The following is a 19,508-nucleotide window of genomic DNA, read 5'->3' as shown; positions in this document are numbered from 1 at the left end:
AACTCACCGACCCCCAACCAACCGATTCAGTCAGTGCCCTGGAGTTAGTGCCGGAAGGACAAGGAAGTGGACGTCATGAACAGGACACTGTTGAGGCAGCTTCGGTCTCAACGGTGGTGAAGATAGACAACGCGAAGGACGGTGCGTTGACCCACGATGTCCAAAGACGTAGACTCAAACCGCAACCTAATCTCAAAGCTTCCCGTAACCAAAGCAAACAACAACCTGGAAAAGATGACGCAACGGCCAAGAATGTCCTGTATGAAATTATTACGGAAAAACCTAAGGATGTACCTTCAAGTACCATTAGTGATGGAAAGCCCCTCTGCAAAACTAAAACCCGAGAACTTAGGAATACTCCACCAAACTGAGGATCACATTTCAACAAAAAAAAAGGGGAAAAAATATCGTTGAACCGCTTTATGTTCTGATTGTCCTATTGTCTTAGTCATTTTTCGGAGGAACCAAACGCAGTGGTTCATGTATTTTCCATACTCATAGGTATTTTTCTGTAGATTATTCTTGCAGGTGCTTGTTGACGTGGAATATTTTATCCCTTCTAGAAGCGACACAGCTCCCTGTTTTTCTCATTATTTTACAACTTTTTTTTTATTCCTTTATGTACATTTTTATGTAAACTAAATGTCCCAGGCGTATACTTTTGCAACTATCAATATTAACAGGATTACATCGACGACTAAAATTGCGGCGCTCAAAGAGTACCTATATGAGTCAGGGACGGACATTGTTTTCCTACAAGAAGTTGTTCTCCCGAACCTTACAGTGCCAGGATATTTGTCTATTTCAAATGTCTCGCTTGACACTAACATAGGGACAGCAATTTTAGTCAGGGAGGGGATCCCTGTCACAGATATTGAAAGATTGGAATCCGGCAGAGCGATAGGTATAAAAGTCTTTGGTTTTACTCTTATCAATCTGTATGCCCCTTCCGGCACATCCAATAGAATGGCAAGAGCACAGTTCTTTAAAGACGAGATCATTTATTTATTGCGGAAAAACCCAACGGATCTTATAATCGGCGGTGATTTTAATTGTGTGATCAATAAAAAAGACCAGGTTCCAAATTTTAATAACTGCAATGAATTGAAGCGTTTTGTCACTGTTTTACAGCTTAAAGATGCTTGGGAAATAACGTCTCCCACATTTGTGGCTTTCACATATGTCGGTCCTCAATCACGAAGTAGGATTGACAGACTCTACATATCGCAAAGTCTAGTCAGCTCTTTCATTAAAGCGGAGACGACTCCTGTCTACTTTTCTGATCATAGTGCCGTGCTTGCTACCGTCAGCCTTACTGCGCAACCTACTCGTCGTTTCAGAAGTCAATGGCACCTTAACATGTCACTGATGCAGGAAGACGGACTCGAGGAAAGTTTGACAGAAGCGTGGGCGATGTGCCTCCGCTCCGTAAACAGGCATGTCTCAGTACTAGACTGGTGGTGCAACAGGGCAAAGCCTAAACTGCGAAAAGTTCTCATCCATTATGGTGCACAACGATCGAAAGACTTGAAAAATTCCATAGAATTTTATTACACCATGCTGCGAAATCTATACGAGCAGGCAGACACTTCCAACATCCGTCTGATAGATATCAAGCGAACCAAGGCCAAATTGCTCAGCATTAAAAGACAGCAGATGGAGGGTCTGAAAATAAAATCAAAGGGTAAAACAGTCGTGGAGGATGAACATGCTTCCTTGTACCATCTACTGAGGCACGAAAGAAATAGGAGACGCACCTTCATCGATGGACTTCAGTCTGACAATGGCGAGACACTCACGACTCAGAGAGACATCGTCACTGCAGTGCACAAGTATTACGAAGACCTATACTCAGTCAGTCCTGTATGTGAAGAGTCCTTCGATGATTACCTTAGTTCCATAGCTCCTCAGGTGTCGGACGAGGAAAACGAAAACCTTCTCGTCGAGTGTCCTAACGAAGAAATCTACAGAACCATCTGCAAGTCTCCTTTGAAGAAATCACCGGGACCGGATGGTTTGCCTGTTGAATTTTATATACGATACTGGCCATTGATTGGTGACATGTTTACCCGAATCACAAACGAGGTACTTCAGGGAAAACAGATACCTTCTGTCTTTAAAGAGAGTACAATAGTACTCATTCCAAAAACTACTGCAAAAACAAACCTTAATAACTTTCGTCCTATCTCTCTGTTAAACTCTGATTATAAAATCATCGGCAGAATTATAAACAACAGACTCTCACAGCTCGCTACAAAGATAGTAAGCCCATACCAGTCATGTGTTCCTAATAGGAGTATTTTTAAAAGCATAGCTGAATATAGAGATGTAATTGCAATCACTGCTGTGACCAATATCAAATGTGCTATCATGTTTATTGACTTCCAGAAAGCTTTTGATCGTGTGGATCATAGATTCCTTAATGCCACACTGAAGAAAATAGGTTTTAATGAGCGCGTCCTAAGTGTGATTAGAAATATTGCAACAGGAATCAGCGCTTGTATCTCAGTCAACAGCCAGAGGACAAAGCAGATCCAGATCAGGCGTGGCGTGCCTCAAGGCAGCCCCCTCTCAATGCTCCTCTTCGTGCTGTCTTTAGAGCCTTTTCTCCGCAGTGTTCATGTCACCCTGACTGGCCTCACATTATCTGCTCACCGAACTGTTATAAACGCCTATGCCGATGATGTCGGAGTCGTAGTGCGTAATGCCGAAGACATTTCGAAATTGGACATACTAATTAAGAAGTACTGTAGCGTCTCCGGAGCGAGTCTCAACGCAAACAAAAGCAAACTTTTAAACCTACGGGGTTTTCAACACACCACAATAGCCTGGGCGACAAAAGTCACCCAGTGCAAAGCACTGGGAATAACGCTGACGCCTTGTCCATTGAAAATGGCAGCTATCAATTGGAGAAATACGTCAGGACAAATTCTTGGAATAACAAGAGAAAACCTTTCCCGTAATATGAACCAGTTTCAGAGGGTACTTTTCATTAACAACTGCCTCCTCTCCAAAGGTTACTTTACAGCGCAGATCTTCCCGTTACCAAAAATGATTGGAAAACAGATAATGTCTACCATTGCCAGTTATCTGTGGAGAGGTGAAATATTCCGAGTAGCTGCAACAACAGCGACCTTAGATCCCAGGAAAGGAGGTTTAGGTTTAGTTGACATTCGAAATAAGGCGTCTGCACTTTTTATAAAAAGGACCGCCACTATCCTTAGCGACCACGCTGACAGCATCACAACTAAATTATTTGAAGTTGTCAGGCCTGCAAGTCTACAGCCACCGGTGAATGTGCAAAAAATCAATAACCGGCTCCGGCACGTTCGAGTATATTTCGTGGAACTCAGCTATCTTGGCAATGCCATAATCAACTCACGACGGATCACGGCCCGCGATATTCTGTGTCATCGAAGGAAAATGGAGGGGAGAAACAAATTAGAAAGCAAATACCCACATTTTGATTGGGACGCCATATGGGAAAATATTCATATGCGTGGTCTTCCATCCGACGTCAAATCAACATGGTATAAAACAGTGAATGGGACCATCAGCACTAATGAAAGGCTACATGCAATCGGCATTGGCGAAACGAATCTATGTCTTAAATGCAAACTGATCGATACGTTAGTGCACAGATTAACGTGCGGTGGGAATCTACAAATCTGCAATTGGATTAGAGAACAACTTGCATTTCTTACGAGGTCTTCGGTAGCAAATTTTCCCCCTGTGACATTCCTCAGGCCTCAGACTCGCTATTTTCCCGCAGCAAAAAACAACTCCGTCCACTGGTTAATGGGACACTATGTGAACTACGTAATTAATCACCTAGGATCTGACAATTCCATTGAGTTTTACGTGAACTTGAAGTTTGCTTTTTATAGAGCCCTGAAATATAAAGATCACAAGAAGAACTACGGCAATATGCTAAAAATAGTATTTGAGCGACTGGGCATTGGTTGACATGCGGCTGAGATAAACACACATCATTTCTTTAAGCGAATGGACGCTTGTTTTTCTAAAAACCAGGAAAAAGAAAAAATTACAATTTCCAAGTTTCATATAACCATCAATTATACTCTGCTAACTCAGAAGGCTATTTTGTTTCGTTTCCACAGCAGAAGCCGGAAAAAAAAACGTTAAAAAGAAAAAAAAAAAATAAGAACAAGAAACAACAAAAAATCACCATCGTAGGGTACAGATACGGAAGTCTCATTCTTTTAATGGAAGAGGATTTTTCTCCTTTTTTTTTATTATTATTATACCTATCAAGAAGACAATAAGGCTATGGCAATAGTGCCTTACCATAACACTTATTTTTTGCATTCAATGAAGTTTCTTTCCCTTACAAGAAAAAAAAAAAGCGAAAATAAAACAAACAAACTAATATAAAAAAAAAAAAAACTAGAACATGAGCAACCAAATATACACAATCAGCATCCATTGCTTCATGATTACTTTTCTGCTACAAAGAGGCATGTTTTTTGTTGTCAAGAAGCAGTGGGAATAATATATATCTACTAAATAAATACCGCACACGCTACAAGCTATCAGCTTCAATTGCTAATGCCTCAACATCAACTAAATTTTTTGTCTAAAATGCAGGATCAATCGGTTCAGGAGTAGGATGAACACAAAGCATAGCTTCCATACTCCGTCAAGAATATTATAATGAAGCAACAGCAACGGGACTGGGGGGAGACATCACGGCCAGGCCTCAAGTCTCAGTCCCCTGCCCGTTTTGCCTCCACCCGCCTCATGCTGTTAATCTTCTATTCTCCTTTAAAAAATAAAAAAAATAAAAAAAATAAAAAAAAGTGGTTAAGGCGTCTGAAAAATAAAAAAAAAAGTCGTAGAGCAACAAAAAAAAAAGTCGTAAAAAAAATACAAAAAAAAGTAAAAAAAAAAAAAAAAGAAAAAAAAAAGCGGTCTAAGGCGCCAGACTCAAGGAAAAACCTTGGCTGCAGTAGCAGCTAGAGCCTTCTGGTCCTCGAATGAGGGCGTGGGTTCGAATCCCACTCCTGACACAGATTTTGTCGCTTCTCTGGAGCACCCTGTGTATCGTTGAGATCCTTTGTAAAGTGCAACAGCACGATTCTGGCCGTGTTCTCCTAAGTGAAACCAAAAATTTGTATCAAACACAAGCGCACCTACGGCAACCAAAAAAAAAAAAAAAAAAAAAAAAAAAAAAAAAAAAAAAAAAAAAAAGTGGTGTAGCGGTTATCACGTCTGCTTTACACGCAGAAGGTCCCCGGTTCGATCCCGGGCGGGAACACAACAATTTTAATCTATATTTCGGATTTCATTTCCGAGATGACCTCACGTCCGCGTATGCAGAGACAAGCAATGTTGTATGCTAGACGGATAGGGCGTCATTTTACTGTCAAATACTGTAGCTCTCTTATTGCACCGGTATTTGGTAACTGAGAACGCCCCTAGCTCCATTATGGCTGGCAAAATTTATAATCCGGTTCTTCAGGGCTACTTCAAGTGCGCTTGCTACTGGCTTTCCTGAGCTCACCCTACTCGCCTTGTCACAGCTCTGTCAAAGTGTGATGCTAACTAATAATGAGAAACTCTTAGCCACGCTCAATCTTACATGCCACCCCTTGGTTGTTGCCGTCGCTAGTAAGATGAGGGTAGACTGTCGCACAATTAAGCTGAATCTCCACTCACGGTGCACATATCCCGCAAAGACAACCTTGTTTTCCGTTGCATGCAAAATTACCGTCTGCCTTTCTACCGAATTCCACCTACGTACTTTACTGGTGCCGCATTCTTGTTATATCCACGTGCTATAACAGGCGTCTACTCTTCATTGAGGAGCTGCAACCGGGGCTGAGTTCCACCTACGCTTCAGCACGGTCAAAATGGCAGGGCTCGTCCGGGATTTGAACCCGGGACCTCCTGCACCCAAAGCAGGAATCATACGCCTAGACCAACGAGCCACCTGGCTGGAGCAGTCAAGTTAATCCCAAGTAGTGGGCCTCACAGGGAACACAAACTTTCACGCGAATTCGCAAGATAAACGCTTTCTGCAGGCAGCACTCACCACTGTTGAGAAGAATATTAAAGGCAACGAATAAAAAGCGAAATAACTTCATCGAGCACTGCTTATGAACAGCCGGCAGTGCCTCAGTTTCGGTATGTGGTTTCTCAGGGTTAAGAGGAGGCGAATGCACTAAACAAAAGAACATCGGGAAACCAAGCACCAACTCATAACGAAAAGATTGCAAAATATACTGCAAGCAAAATTTCCAGAAGACGGATACTGAAGACGCCGCAGACAAAAGAATTATTCTATGCAGTAACGATTATCTAGGAAGCGTGAATTGCATGTGCTGCTCCACCACACAACTTCTTTTGATACTGTTTTACTTATTCTAAATTTTCATTACCTGATCGTCTCTAAAATACTGTGCGGTTATCACCTGGTTTCCAACAGCGATAGTAGTAAGTAAATCGACTACAAAGTCTTTCAAAGTAGGTCAGACACAAAAAAAAAAAATCGGAGCTGCGTGTAGCTCATGTCATTCTGCTTTCAATCGTGAATCTCCGGCTGGGAGTAGTGGCGTACTTCTGTAATCCAAGCTTCTGGGAGGCCGTTGTGTGGGAGAGATCTGGAAACAACTACAGATTCGACCGTTCCACGAGCTCAGGAACGGCCGCGATGCCTTCATCGAGCTCTGCAGATCGACAGATGATAGTGTGGAAATTTCGGCAAGCGGTGGCTAAGGGTTAAGAGAAGCCAAACACACTAAACACAAGAAAGTCGGGAAACCGAAGCACACAACTCATAACGAAAAGATTGCGGAATGCAGTGCGAAAGCAAAACTTCGAGAAGACCAACTCTGAAGCCATCGGCGAGCTAGGAATTATTCCGCACAAGAAGCGATCATGTAGGAGGAGCGAGCCGAGGCTGTCGCTCGACCACACAATAGATTTTTGCTTAATCCCAATTTGCAGTACCGGTTCGACACTAGAATACTGCGCCTTGGTTCTTCCAAAAGCGATAGTAATAAGCACGTCGACTGCAGTGTCATTTGGGGTAGTGAGTCAGACATGGAGAGGATATGGGGCGGGTGGAATATGCAACGACAGGGGCATTGCAGGGCGGCCGCCGGCTCCTTGCGCTGTGGCGCACCGGTGCCGGCGGCGGCCTGGCTGGGCTGCTGGTGCCTCCATGTAGAGCTGCCGCGGAGCCCAGGCAAAGTGCCGCTAACGAAGCGATTGCCTTTGGTGACATCTTTTGCAATAACGACTGCGCGAATCGACGGTATCTCGTAAGGAAGGAAAGAGCAGCAGCTGCCGCCGAGCCCAGGCGCCGTGCCGAACACGCAGAAGGTCCCCGGCTCGATTGCGGGCGGAAACCCGTTTTCGTCGCACTCAGCAAGACACTTGCTACGATCTCTACTGTGACCATTTAAATCAACTTCAAACGTTCCATCAGCAGGGTGCACATGGCTCAAATGAAACATGAAACGGTTTCAGAACTGGTTGTCGGATTTTAGCGCTGACTTGGAGGCCTGGAAATGCGCGAAACAGCCACCGCCATGCGATTTGTTACCACACCGTTGTACAAAACGCAAGGGCTCGTCCGGGATTTGAACCCGGGACCTCCTGCACCCGAAGCAGGAATCATACCCCTAGACCAACGAGCCTATTCGTTCCGAAAACGCACTGCATGTGAATGACGCCACCTTTGATGGTCTCACCATGTAGGGCTGCAGCTCAGCCAGCGTTCTCCCTGTCTGTCGCGGTTGGATTGTTTTCATCGACGTCTTTTACTGCAGGAACTTCACGAATCGGAGGGAGCTCGTAGCCGATGCCCTTGCTAACACAGAAGAAAAACTGTTGCTATTACGAGTCTCCGGGTGGTACATGAAAAGAACCGTCGTTTCCGTGGTGTAGCGGTTATCACGTCTGCTTTACACGCAGAAGGTCCCCGGTTCGATCCCGGGCGGGAACACAACAATTTTAATCTATATTTCGGATTTCATTTCCGAGATGACCTCACGTCCGCGTATGCAGAGACAAGCAATGTTGTATGCTAGACGGATAGGGCGTCATTTTACTGTCAAATACTGTAGCTCTCTTATTGCACCGGTATTTGGTAACTGAGAACGCCCCTAGCTCCATTATGGCTGGCAAAATTTATAATCCGGTTCTTCAGGGCTACTTCAAGTGCGCTTGCTACTGGCTTTCCTGAGCTCACCCTACTCGCCTTGTCACAGCTCTGTCAAAGTGTGATGCTAACTAATAATGAGAAACTCTTAGCCACGCTCAATATTACATGCCACCCCTTGGTTGTTGCCGTCGCTAGTAAGATGAGGGTAGACTGTCGCACAATTAAGCTGAATCTCCACTCACGGTGCACATATCCCGCAAAGACAACCTTGTTTTCCGTTGCATGCAAAATTACCGTCTGCCTTTCTACCGAATTCCACCTACGTACTTTACTGGTGCCGCATTCTTGTTATATCCACGTGCTATAACAGGCGTCTACTCTTCATTGAGGAGCTGCAACCGGGGCTGAGTTCCACCTACGCTTCAGCACGGTCAAAATGGCAGGGCTCGTCCGGGATTTGAACCCGGGACCTCCTGCACCCAAAGCAGGAATCATACGCCTAGACCAACGAGCCACCTGGCTGGAGCAGTCAAGTTAATCCCAAGTAGTGGGCCTCACAGGGAACACAAACTTTCACGCGAATTCGCAAGATAAACGCTTTCTGCAGGCAGCACTCACCACTGTTGAGAAGAATATTAAAGGCAACGAATAAAAAGCGAAATAACTTCATCGAGCACTGCTTATGAACAGCCGGCAGTGCCTCAGTTTCGGTATGTGGTTTCTCAGGGTTAAGAGGAGGCGAATGCACTAAACAAAAGAACATCGGGAAACCAAGCACCAACTCATAACGAAAAGATTGCAAAATATACTGCAAGCAAAATTTCCAGAAGACGGATACTGAAGACGCCGCAGACAAAAGAATTATTCTATGCAGTAACGATTATCTAGGAAGCGTGAATTGCATGTGCTGCTCCACCACACAACTTCTTTTGATACTGTTTTACTTATTCTAAATTTTCATTACCTGATCGTCTCTAAAATACTGTGCGGTTATCACCTGGTTTCCAACAGCGATAGTAGTAAGTAAATCGACTACAAAGTCTTTCAAAGTAGGTCAGACACAAAAAAAAAAAAATCGGAGCTGCGTGTAGCTCATGTCATTCTGCTTTCAATCGTGAATCTCCGGCTGGGAGTAGTGGCGTACTTCTGTAATCCAAGCTTCTGGGAGGCCGTTGTGTGGGAGAGATCTGGAAACAACTACAGATTCGACCGTTCCACGAGCTCAGGAACGGCCGCGATGCCTTCATCGAGCTCTGCAGATCGACAGATGATAGTGTGGAAATTTCGGCAAGCGGTGGCTAAGGGTTAAGAGAAGCCAAACACACTAAACACAAGAAAGTCGGGAAACCGAAGCACACAACTCATAACGAAAAGATTGCGGAATGCAGTGCGAAAGCAAAACTTCGAGAAGACCAACTCTGAAGCCATCGGCGAGCTAGGAATTATTCCGCACAAGAAGCGATCATGTAGGAGGAGCGAGCCGAGGCTGTCGCTCGACCACACAATAGATTTTTGCTTAATCCCAATTTGCAGTACCGGTTCGACACTAGAATACTGCGCCTTGGTTCTTCCAAAAGCGATAGTAATAAGCACGTCGACTGCAGTGTCATTTGGGGTAGTGAGTCAGACATGGAGAGGATATGGGGCGGGTGGAATATGCAACGACAGGGGCATTGCAGGGCGGCCGCCGGCTCCTTGCGCTGTGGCGCACCGGTGCCGGCGGCGGCCTGGCTGGGCTGCTGGTGCCTCCATGTAGAGCTGCCGCGGAGCCCAGGCAAAGTGCCGCTAACGAAGCGATTGCCTTTGGTGACATCTTTTGCAATAACGACTGCGCGAATCGACGGTATCTCGTAAGGAAGGAAAGAGCAGCAGCTGCCGCCGAGCCCAGGCGCCGTGCCGAACACGCAGAAGGTCCCCGGCTCGATTGCGGGCGGAAACCCGTTTTCGTCGCACTCAGCAAGACACTTGCTACGATCTCTACTGTGACCATTTAAATCAACTTCAAACGTTCCATCAGCAGGGTGCACATGGCTCAAATGAAACATGAAACGGTTTCAGAACTGGTTGTCGGATTTTAGCGCTGACTTGGAGGCCTGGAAATGCGCGAAACAGCCACCGCCATGCGATTTGTTACCACACCGTTGTACAAAACGCAAGGGCTCGTCCGGGATTTGAACCCGGGACCTCCTGCACCCGAAGCAGGAATCATACCCCTAGACCAACGAGCCTATTCGTTCCGAAAACGCACTGCATGTGAATGACGCCACCTTTGATGGTCTCACCATGTAGGGCTGCAGCTCAGCCAGCGTTCTCCCTGTCTGTCGCGGTTGGATTGTTTTCATCGACGTCTTTTACTGCAGGAACTTCACGAATCGGAGGGAGCTCGTAGCCGATGCCCTTGCTAACACAGAAGAAAAACTGTTGCTATTACGAGTCTCCGGGTGGTACATGAAAAGAACCGTCGTTTCCGTGGTGTAGCGGTTATCACGTCTGCTTTACACGCAGAAGGTCCCCGGTTCGATCCCGGGCGGGAACACAACAATTTTAATCTATATTTCGGATTTCATTTCCGAGATGACCTCACGTCCGCGTATGCAGAGACAAGCAATGTTGTATGCTAGACGGATAGGGCGTCATTTTACTGTCAAATACTGTAGCTCTCTTATTGCACCGGTATTTGGTAACTGAGAACGCCCCTAGCTCCATTATGGCTGGCAAAATTTATAATCCGGTTCTTCAGGGCTACTTCAAGTGCGCTTGCTACTGGCTTTCCTGAGCTCACCCTACTCGCCTTGTCACAGCTCTGTCAAAGTGTGATGCTAACTAATAATGAGAAACTCTTAGCCACGCTCAATATTACATGCCACCCCTTGGTTGTTGCCGTCGCTAGTAAGATGAGGGTAGACTGTCGCACAATTAAGCTGAATCTCCACTCACGGTGCACATATCCCGCAAAGACAACCTTGTTTTCCGTTGCATGCAAAATTACCGTCTGCCTTTCTACCGAATTCCACCTACGTACTTTACTGGTGCCGCATTCTTGTTATATCCACGTGCTATAACAGGCGTCTACTCTTCATTGAGGAGCTGCAACCGGGGCTGAGTTCCACCTACGCTTCAGCACGGTCAAAATGGCAGGGCTCGTCCGGGATTTGAACCCGGGACCTCCTGCACCCAAAGCAGGAATCATACGCCTAGACCAACGAGCCACCTGGCTGGAGCAGTCAAGTTAATCCCAAGTAGTGGGCCTCACAGGGAACACAAACTTTCACGCGAATTCGCAAGATAAACGCTTTCTGCAGGCAGCACTCACCACTGTTGAGAAGAATATTAAAGGCAACGAATAAAAAGCGAAATAACTTCATCGAGCACTGCTTATGAACAGCCGGCAGTGCCTCAGTTTCGGTATGTGGTTTCTCAGGGTTAAGAGGAGGCGAATGCACTAAACAAAAGAACATCGGGAAACCAAGCACCAACTCATAACGAAAAGATTGCAAAATATACTGCAAGCAAAATTTCCAGAAGACGGATACTGAAGACGCCGCAGACAAAAGAATTATTCTATGCAGTAACGATTATCTAGGAAGCGTGAATTGCATGTGCTGCTCCACCACACAACTTCTTTTGATACTGTTTTACTTATTCTAAATTTTCATTACCTGATCGTCTCTAAAATACTGTGCGGTTATCACCTGGTTTCCAACAGCGATAGTAGTAAGTAAATCGACTACAAAGTCTTTCAAAGTAGGTCAGACACAAAAAAAAAAAATCGGAGCTGCGTGTAGCTCATGTCATTCTGCTTTCAATCGTGAATCTCCGGCTGGGAGTAGTGGCGTACTTCTGTAATCCAAGCTTCTGGGAGGCCGTTGTGTGGGAGAGATCTGGAAACAACTACAGATTCGACCGTTCCACGAGCTCAGGAACGGCCGCGATGCCTTCATCGAGCTCTGCAGATCGACAGATGATAGTGTGGAAATTTCGGCAAGCGGTGGCTAAGGGTTAAGAGAAGCCAAACACACTAAACACAAGAAAGTCGGGAAACCGAAGCACACAACTCATAACGAAAAGATTGCGGAATGCAGTGCGAAAGCAAAACTTCGAGAAGACCAACTCTGAAGCCATCGGCGAGCTAGGAATTATTCCGCACAAGAAGCGATCATGTAGGAGGAGCGAGCCGAGGCTGTCGCTCGACCACACAATAGATTTTTGCTTAATCCCAATTTGCAGTACCGGTTCGACACTAGAATACTGCGCCTTGGTTCTTCCAAAAGCGATAGTAATAAGCACGTCGACTGCAGTGTCATTTGGGGTAGTGAGTCAGACATGGAGAGGATATGGGGCGGGTGGAATATGCAACGACAGGGGCATTGCAGGGCGGCCGCCGGCTCCTTGCGCTGTGGCGCACCGGTGCCGGCGGCGGCCTGGCTGGGCTGCTGGTGCCTCCATGTAGAGCTGCCGCGGAGCCCAGGCAAAGTGCCGCTAACGAAGCGATTGCCTTTGGTGACATCTTTTGCAATAACGACTGCGCGAATCGACGGTATCTCGTAAGGAAGGAAAGAGCAGCAGCTGCCGCCGAGCCCAGGCGCCGTGCCGAACACGCAGAAGGTCCCCGGCTCGATTGCGGGCGGAAACCCGTTTTCGTCGCACTCAGCAAGACACTTGCTACGATCTCTACTGTGACCATTTAAATCAACTTCAAACGTTCCATCAGCAGGGTGCACATGGCTCAAATGAAACATGAAACGGTTTCAGAACTGGTTGTCGGATTTTAGCGCTGACTTGGAGGCCTGGAAATGCGCGAAACAGCCACCGCCATGCGATTTGTTACCACACCGTTGTACAAAACGCAAGGGCTCGTCCGGGATTTGAACCCGGGACCTCCTGCACCCGAAGCAGGAATCATACCCCTAGACCAACGAGCCTATTCGTTCCGAAAACGCACTGCATGTGAATGACGCCACCTTTGATGGTCTCACCATGTAGGGCTGCAGCTCAGCCAGCGTTCTCCCTGTCTGTCGCGGTTGGATTGTTTTCATCGACGTCTTTTACTGCAGGAACTTCACGAATCGGAGGGAGCTCGTAGCCGATGCCCTTGCTAACACAGAAGAAAAACTGTTGCTATTACGAGTCTCCGGGTGGTACATGAAAAGAACCGTCGTTTCCGTGGTGTAGCGGTTATCACGTCTGCTTTACACGCAGAAGGTCCCCGGTTCGATCCCGGGCGGGAACACAACAATTTTAATCTATATTTCGGATTTCATTTCCGAGATGACCTCACGTCCGCGTATGCAGAGACAAGCAATGTTGTATGCTAGACGGATAGGGCGTCATTTTACTGTCAAATACTGTAGCTCTCTTATTGCACCGGTATTTGGTAACTGAGAACGCCCCTAGCTCCATTATGGCTGGCAAAATTTATAATCCGGTTCTTCAGGGCTACTTCAAGTGCGCTTGCTACTGGCTTTCCTGAGCTCACCCTACTCGCCTTGTCACAGCTCTGTCAAAGTGTGATGCTAACTAATAATGAGAAACTCTTAGCCACGCTCAATATTACATGCCACCCCTTGGTTGTTGCCGTCGCTAGTAAGATGAGGGTAGACTGTCGCACAATTAAGCTGAATCTCCACTCACGGTGCACATATCCCGCAAAGACAACCTTGTTTTCCGTTGCATGCAAAATTACCGTCTGCCTTTCTACCGAATTCCACCTACGTACTTTACTGGTGCCGCATTCTTGTTATATCCACGTGCTATAACAGGCGTCTACTCTTCATTGAGGAGCTGCAACCGGGGCTGAGTTCCACCTACGCTTCAGCACGGTCAAAATGGCAGGGCTCGTCCGGGATTTGAACCCGGGACCTCCTGCACCCAAAGCAGGAATCATACGCCTAGACCAACGAGCCACCTGGCTGGAGCAGTCAAGTTAATCCCAAGTAGTGGGCCTCACAGGGAACACAAACTTTCACGCGAATTCGCAAGATAAACGCTTTCTGCAGGCAGCACTCACCACTGTTGAGAAGAATATTAAAGGCAACGAATAAAAAGCGAAATAACTTCATCGAGCACTGCTTATGAACAGCCGGCAGTGCCTCAGTTTCGGTATGTGGTTTCTCAGGGTTAAGAGGAGGCGAATGCACTAAACAAAAGAACATCGGGAAACCAAGCACCAACTCATAACGAAAAGATTGCAAAATATACTGCAAGCAAAATTTCCAGAAGACGGATACTGAAGACGCCGCAGACAAAAGAATTATTCTATGCAGTAACGATTATCTAGGAAGCGTGAATTGCATGTGCTGCTCCACCACACAACTTCTTTTGATACTGTTTTACTTATTCTAAATTTTCATTACCTGATCGTCTCTAAAATACTGTGCGGTTATCACCTGGTTTCCAACAGCGATAGTAGTAAGTAAATCGACTACAAAGTCTTTCAAAGTAGGTCAGACACAAAAAAAAAAAAATCGGAGCTGCGTGTAGCTCATGTCATTCTGCTTTCAATCGTGAATCTCCGGCTGGGAGTAGTGGCGTACTTCTGTAATCCAAGCTTCTGGGAGGCCGTTGTGTGGGAGAGATCTGGAAACAACTACAGATTCGACCGTTCCACGAGCTCAGGAACGGCCGCGATGCCTTCATCGAGCTCTGCAGATCGACAGATGATAGTGTGGAAATTTCGGCAAGCGGTGGCTAAGGGTTAAGAGAAGCCAAACACACTAAACACAAGAAAGTCGGGAAACCGAAGCACACAACTCATAACGAAAAGATTGCGGAATGCAGTGCGAAAGCAAAACTTCGAGAAGACCAACTCTGAAGCCATCGGCGAGCTAGGAATTATTCCGCACAAGAAGCGATCATGTAGGAGGAGCGAGCCGAGGCTGTCGCTCGACCACACAATAGATTTTTGCTTAATCCCAATTTGCAGTACCGGTTCGACACTAGAATACTGCGCCTTGGTTCTTCCAAAAGCGATAGTAATAAGCACGTCGACTGCAGTGTCATTTGGGGTAGTGAGTCAGACATGGAGAGGATATGGGGCGGGTGGAATATGCAACGACAGGGGCATTGCAGGGCGGCCGCCGGCTCCTTGCGCTGTGGCGCACCGGTGCCGGCGGCGGCCTGGCTGGGCTGCTGGTGCCTCCATGTAGAGCTGCCGCGGAGCCCAGGCAAAGTGCCGCTAACGAAGCGATTGCCTTTGGTGACATCTTTTGCAATAACGACTGCGCGAATCGACGGTATCTCGTAAGGAAGGAAAGAGCAGCAGCTGCCGCCGAGCCCAGGCGCCGTGCCGAACACGCAGAAGGTCCCCGGCTCGATTGCGGGCGGAAACCCGTTTTCGTCGCACTCAGCAAGACACTTGCTACGATCTCTACTGTGACCATTTAAATCAACTTCAAACGTTCCATCAGCAGGGTGCACATGGCTCAAATGAAACATGAAACGGTTTCAGAACTGGTTGTCGGATTTTAGCGCTGACTTGGAGGCCTGGAAATGCGCGAAACAGCCACCGCCATGCGATTTGTTACCACACCGTTGTACAAAACGCAAGGGCTCGTCCGGGATTTGAACCCGGGACCTCCTGCACCCGAAGCAGGAATCATACCCCTAGACCAACGAGCCTATTCGTTCCGAAAACGCACTGCATGTGAATGACGCCACCTTTGATGGTCTCACCATGTAGGGCTGCAGCTCAGCCAGCGTTCTCCCTGTCTGTCGCGGTTGGATTGTTTTCATCGACGTCTTTTACTGCAGGAACTTCACGAATCGGAGGGAGCTCGTAGCCGATGCCCTTGCTAACACAGAAGAAAAACTGTTGCTATTACGAGTCTCCGGGTGGTACATGAAAAGAACCGTCGTTTCCGTGGTGTAGCGGTTATCACGTCTGCTTTACACGCAGAAGGTCCCCGGTTCGATCCCGGGCGGGAACACAACAATTTTAATCTATATTTCGGATTTCATTTCCGAGATGACCTCACGTCCGCGTATGCAGAGACAAGCAATGTTGTATGCTAGACGGATAGGGCGTCATTTTACTGTCAAATACTGTAGCTCTCTTATTGCACCGGTATTTGGTAACTGAGAACGCCCCTAGCTCCATTATGGCTGGCAAAATTTATAATCCGGTTCTTCAGGGCTACTTCAAGTGCGCTTGCTACTGGCTTTCCTGAGCTCACCCTACTCGCCTTGTCACAGCTCTGTCAAAGTGTGATGCTAACTAATAATGAGAAACTCTTAGCCACGCTCAATCTTACATGCCACCCCTTGGTTGTTGCCGTCGCTAGTAAGATGAGGGTAGACTGTCGCACAATTAAGCTGAATCTCCACTCACGGTGCACATATCCCGCAAAGACAACCTTGTTTTCCGTTGCATGCAAAATTACCGTCTGCCTTTCTACCGAATTCCACCTACGTACTTTACTGGTGCCGCATTCTTGTTATATCCACGTGCTATAACAGGCGTCTACTCTTCATTGAGGAGCTGCAACCGGGGCTGAGTTCCACCTACGCTTCAGCACGGTCAAAATGGCAGGGCTCGTCCGGGATTTGAACCCGGGACCTCCTGCACCCAAAGCAGGAATCATACGCCTAGACCAACGAGCCACCTGGCTGGAGCAGTCAAGTTAATCCCAAGTAGTGGGCCTCACAGGGAACACAAACTTTCACGCGAATTCGCAAGATAAACGCTTTCTGCAGGCAGCACTCACCGCTGTTGAGAAGAATATTAAAGGCAACGAATAAAAAGCGAAATAACTTCATCGAGCACTGCTTATGAACAGCCGGCAGTGCCTCAGTTTCGGTATGTGGTTTCTCAGGGTTAAGAGGAGGCGAATGCACTAAACAAAAGAACATCGGGAAACCAAGCACCAACTCATAACGAAAAGATTGCAAAATATACTGCAAGCAAAATTTCCAGAAGACGGATACTGAAGACGCCGCAGACAAAAGAATTATTCTATGCAGTAACGATTATCTAGGAAGCGTGAATTGCATGTGCTGCTCCACCACACAACTTCTTTTGATACTGTTTTACTTATTCTAAATTTTCATTACCTGATCGTCTCTAAAATACTGTGCGGTTATCACCTGGTTTCCAACAGCGATAGTAGTAAGTAAATCGACTACAAAGTCTTTCAAAGTAGGTCAGACACAAAAAAAAAAAAATCGGAGCTGCGTGTAGCTCATGTCATTCTGCTTTCAATCGTGAATCTCCGGCTGGGAGTAGTGGCGTACTTCTGTAATCCAAGCTTCTGGGAGGCCGTTGTGTGGGAGAGATCTGGAAACAACTACAGATTCGACCGTTCCACGAGCTCAGGAACGGCCGCGATGCCTTCATCGAGCTCTGCAGATCGACAGATGATAGTGTGGAAATTTCGGCAAGCGGTGGCTAAGGGTTAAGAGAAGCCAAACACACTAAACACAAGAAAGTCGGGAAACCGAAGCACACAACTCATAACGAAAAGATTGCGGAATGCAGTGCGAAAGCAAAACTTCGAGAAGACCAACTCTGAAGCCATCGGCGAGCTAGGAATTATTCCGCACAAGAAGCGATCATGTAGGAGGAGCGAGCCGAGGCTGTCGCTCGACCACACAATAAATTTTTGCTTAATCCCAATTTGCAGTACCGGTTCGACACTAGAATACTGCGCCTTGGTTCTTCCAAAAGCGATAGTAATAAGCACGTCGACTGCAGTGTCATTTGGGGTAGTGAGTCAGACATGGAGAGGATATGGGGCGGGTGGAATATGCAACGACAGGGGCATTGCAGGGCGGCCGCCGGCTCGTTGCGCTGTGGCGCACCGGTGCCGGCGGCGGCCTGGCTGGGCTGCTGGTGCCTCCATGTAGAGCTGCCGCGGAGCCCAGGCAAAGTGCCGCTAACGAAGCGATTGCCTTTGGTGACATCTTTTGCAATAACGACTGCGCGAATCGACGGTATCTCGTAAGGAAGGAAAGAGCAGCAGCTGCCGCCGAGCCCAGGCGCCGTGCCGAACACGCAGAAGGTCCCCGGCTCGATTGCGGGCGGAAACCCGTTTTCGTCGCACTCAGCAAGACACTTGCTACGATCTCTACTGTGACCATTTAAATCAACTTCAAACGTTCCATCAGCAGGGTGCACATGGCTCAAATGAAACATGAAACGGTTTCAGAACTGGTTGTCGGATTTTAGCGCTGACTTGGAGGCCTGGAAATGCGCGAAACAGCCACCGCCATGCGATTTGTTACCACACCGTTGTACAAAACGCAAGGGCTCGTCCGGGATTTGAACCCGGGACCTCCTGCACCCGAAGCAGGAATCATACCCCTAGACCAACGAGCCTATTCGTTCCGAAAACGCACTGCATGTGAATGACGCCACCTTTGATGGTCTCACCATGTAGGGCTGCAGCTCAGCCAGCGTTCTCCCTGTCTGTCGCGGTTGGATTGTTTTCATCGACGTCTTTTACTGCAGGAACTTCACGAATCGGAGGGAGCTCGTAGCCGATGCCCTTGCTAACACAGAAGAAAAACTGTTGCTATTACGAGTCTCCGGGTGGTACATGAAAAGAACCGTCGTTTCCGTGGTGTAGCGGTTATCACGTCTGCTTTACACGCAGAAGGTCCCCGGTTCGATCCCGGGCGGGAACACAACAATTTTAATCTATATTTCGGATTTCATTTCCGAGATGACCTCACGTCCGCGTATGCAGAGACAAGCAATGTTGTATGCTAGACGGATAGGGCGTCATTTTACTGTCAAATACTGTAGCTCTCTTATTGCACCGGTATTTGGTAACTGAGAACGCCCCTAGCTCCATTATGGCTGGCAAAATTTATAATCCGGTTCTTCAGGGCTACTTCAAGTGCGCTTGCTACTGGCTTTCCTGAGCTCACCCTACTCGCCTTGTCACAGCTCTGTCAAAGTGTGATGCTAACTAATAATGAGAAACTCTTAGCCACGCTCAATATTACATGCCACCCCTTGGTTGTTGCCGTCGCTAGTAAGATGAGGGTAGACTGTCGCACAATTAAGCTGAATCTCCACTCACGGTGCACATATCCCGCAAAGACAACCTTGTTTTCCGTTGCATGCAAAATTACCGTCTGCCTTTCTACCGAATTCCACCTACGTACTTTACTGGTGCCGCATTCTTGTTATATCCACGTGCTATAACAGGCGTCTACTCTTCATTGAGGAGCTGCAACCGGGGCTGAGTTCCACCTACGCTTCAGCACGGTCAAAATGGCAGGGCTCGTCCGGGATTTGAACCCGGGACCTCCTGCACCCAAAGCAGGAATCATACGCCTAGACCAACGAGCCACCTGGCTGGAGCAGTCAAGTTAATCCCAAGTAGTGGGCCTCACAGGGAACACAAACTTTCACGCGAATTCGCAAGATAAACGC

The 19,508-nt window shown here is 47.3% G+C and overlaps 16 non-coding genes across 16 annotated transcripts; 5 read left to right on the top strand and 11 right to left on the bottom strand.

Moving 5' to 3' along the window:
* Nucleotides 1-5,879: 5,879 nt before the first annotated feature.
* Trnap-ugg lies at nt 5,880-5,951 on the bottom strand. Its single transcript has one exon. It is a non-coding gene; the product is annotated as a tRNA-Pro (tRNA).
* Nucleotides 5,952-7,592: 1,641 nt separating this feature from the next.
* On the bottom strand, nt 7,593-7,664 carry Trnap-cgg. Its single transcript has one exon. It is a non-coding gene; the product is annotated as a tRNA-Pro (tRNA).
* A 235-nt stretch (nt 7,665-7,899) lies between these two features.
* Trnav-uac lies at nt 7,900-7,972 on the top strand. Its single transcript has one exon. It is a non-coding gene; the product is annotated as a tRNA-Val (tRNA).
* Nucleotides 7,973-8,573: 601 nt separating this feature from the next.
* On the bottom strand, nt 8,574-8,645 carry Trnap-ugg. Its single transcript has one exon. It is a non-coding gene; the product is annotated as a tRNA-Pro (tRNA).
* A 1,642-nt stretch (nt 8,646-10,287) lies between these two features.
* On the bottom strand, nt 10,288-10,359 carry Trnap-cgg. The gene has a single exon. It is a non-coding gene; the product is annotated as a tRNA-Pro (tRNA).
* A 235-nt stretch (nt 10,360-10,594) lies between these two features.
* Nucleotides 10,595-10,667, top strand: Trnav-uac. The gene has a single exon. It is a non-coding gene; the product is annotated as a tRNA-Val (tRNA).
* A 601-nt stretch (nt 10,668-11,268) lies between these two features.
* Nucleotides 11,269-11,340, bottom strand: Trnap-ugg. Its single transcript has one exon. It is a non-coding gene; the product is annotated as a tRNA-Pro (tRNA).
* Nucleotides 11,341-12,981: 1,641 nt separating this feature from the next.
* Trnap-cgg lies at nt 12,982-13,053 on the bottom strand. Its single transcript has one exon. It is a non-coding gene; the product is annotated as a tRNA-Pro (tRNA).
* A 235-nt stretch (nt 13,054-13,288) lies between these two features.
* Nucleotides 13,289-13,361, top strand: Trnav-uac. The gene has a single exon. It is a non-coding gene; the product is annotated as a tRNA-Val (tRNA).
* Nucleotides 13,362-13,962: 601 nt separating this feature from the next.
* On the bottom strand, nt 13,963-14,034 carry Trnap-ugg. Its single transcript has one exon. It is a non-coding gene; the product is annotated as a tRNA-Pro (tRNA).
* Nucleotides 14,035-15,676: 1,642 nt separating this feature from the next.
* Nucleotides 15,677-15,748, bottom strand: Trnap-cgg. The gene has a single exon. It is a non-coding gene; the product is annotated as a tRNA-Pro (tRNA).
* A 235-nt stretch (nt 15,749-15,983) lies between these two features.
* Trnav-uac lies at nt 15,984-16,056 on the top strand. The gene has a single exon. It is a non-coding gene; the product is annotated as a tRNA-Val (tRNA).
* A 601-nt stretch (nt 16,057-16,657) lies between these two features.
* On the bottom strand, nt 16,658-16,729 carry Trnap-ugg. Its single transcript has one exon. It is a non-coding gene; the product is annotated as a tRNA-Pro (tRNA).
* Nucleotides 16,730-18,371: 1,642 nt separating this feature from the next.
* Trnap-cgg lies at nt 18,372-18,443 on the bottom strand. The gene has a single exon. It is a non-coding gene; the product is annotated as a tRNA-Pro (tRNA).
* Nucleotides 18,444-18,678: 235 nt separating this feature from the next.
* Trnav-uac lies at nt 18,679-18,751 on the top strand. The gene has a single exon. It is a non-coding gene; the product is annotated as a tRNA-Val (tRNA).
* Nucleotides 18,752-19,352: 601 nt separating this feature from the next.
* Trnap-ugg lies at nt 19,353-19,424 on the bottom strand. Its single transcript has one exon. It is a non-coding gene; the product is annotated as a tRNA-Pro (tRNA).
* Nucleotides 19,425-19,508: the final 84 nt, after the last annotated feature.

This window comes from Schistocerca americana, chromosome 2, assembly GCF_021461395.2.
Source record: "Schistocerca americana isolate TAMUIC-IGC-003095 chromosome 2, iqSchAmer2.1, whole genome shotgun sequence".
Taxonomy (NCBI): Eukaryota; Metazoa; Arthropoda; class Insecta; order Orthoptera; family Acrididae; genus Schistocerca; species Schistocerca americana.
The sequence above is the reverse complement of the archived record's forward strand: the minus strand, read 5'-3'. Positions and strand labels throughout refer to the sequence as shown.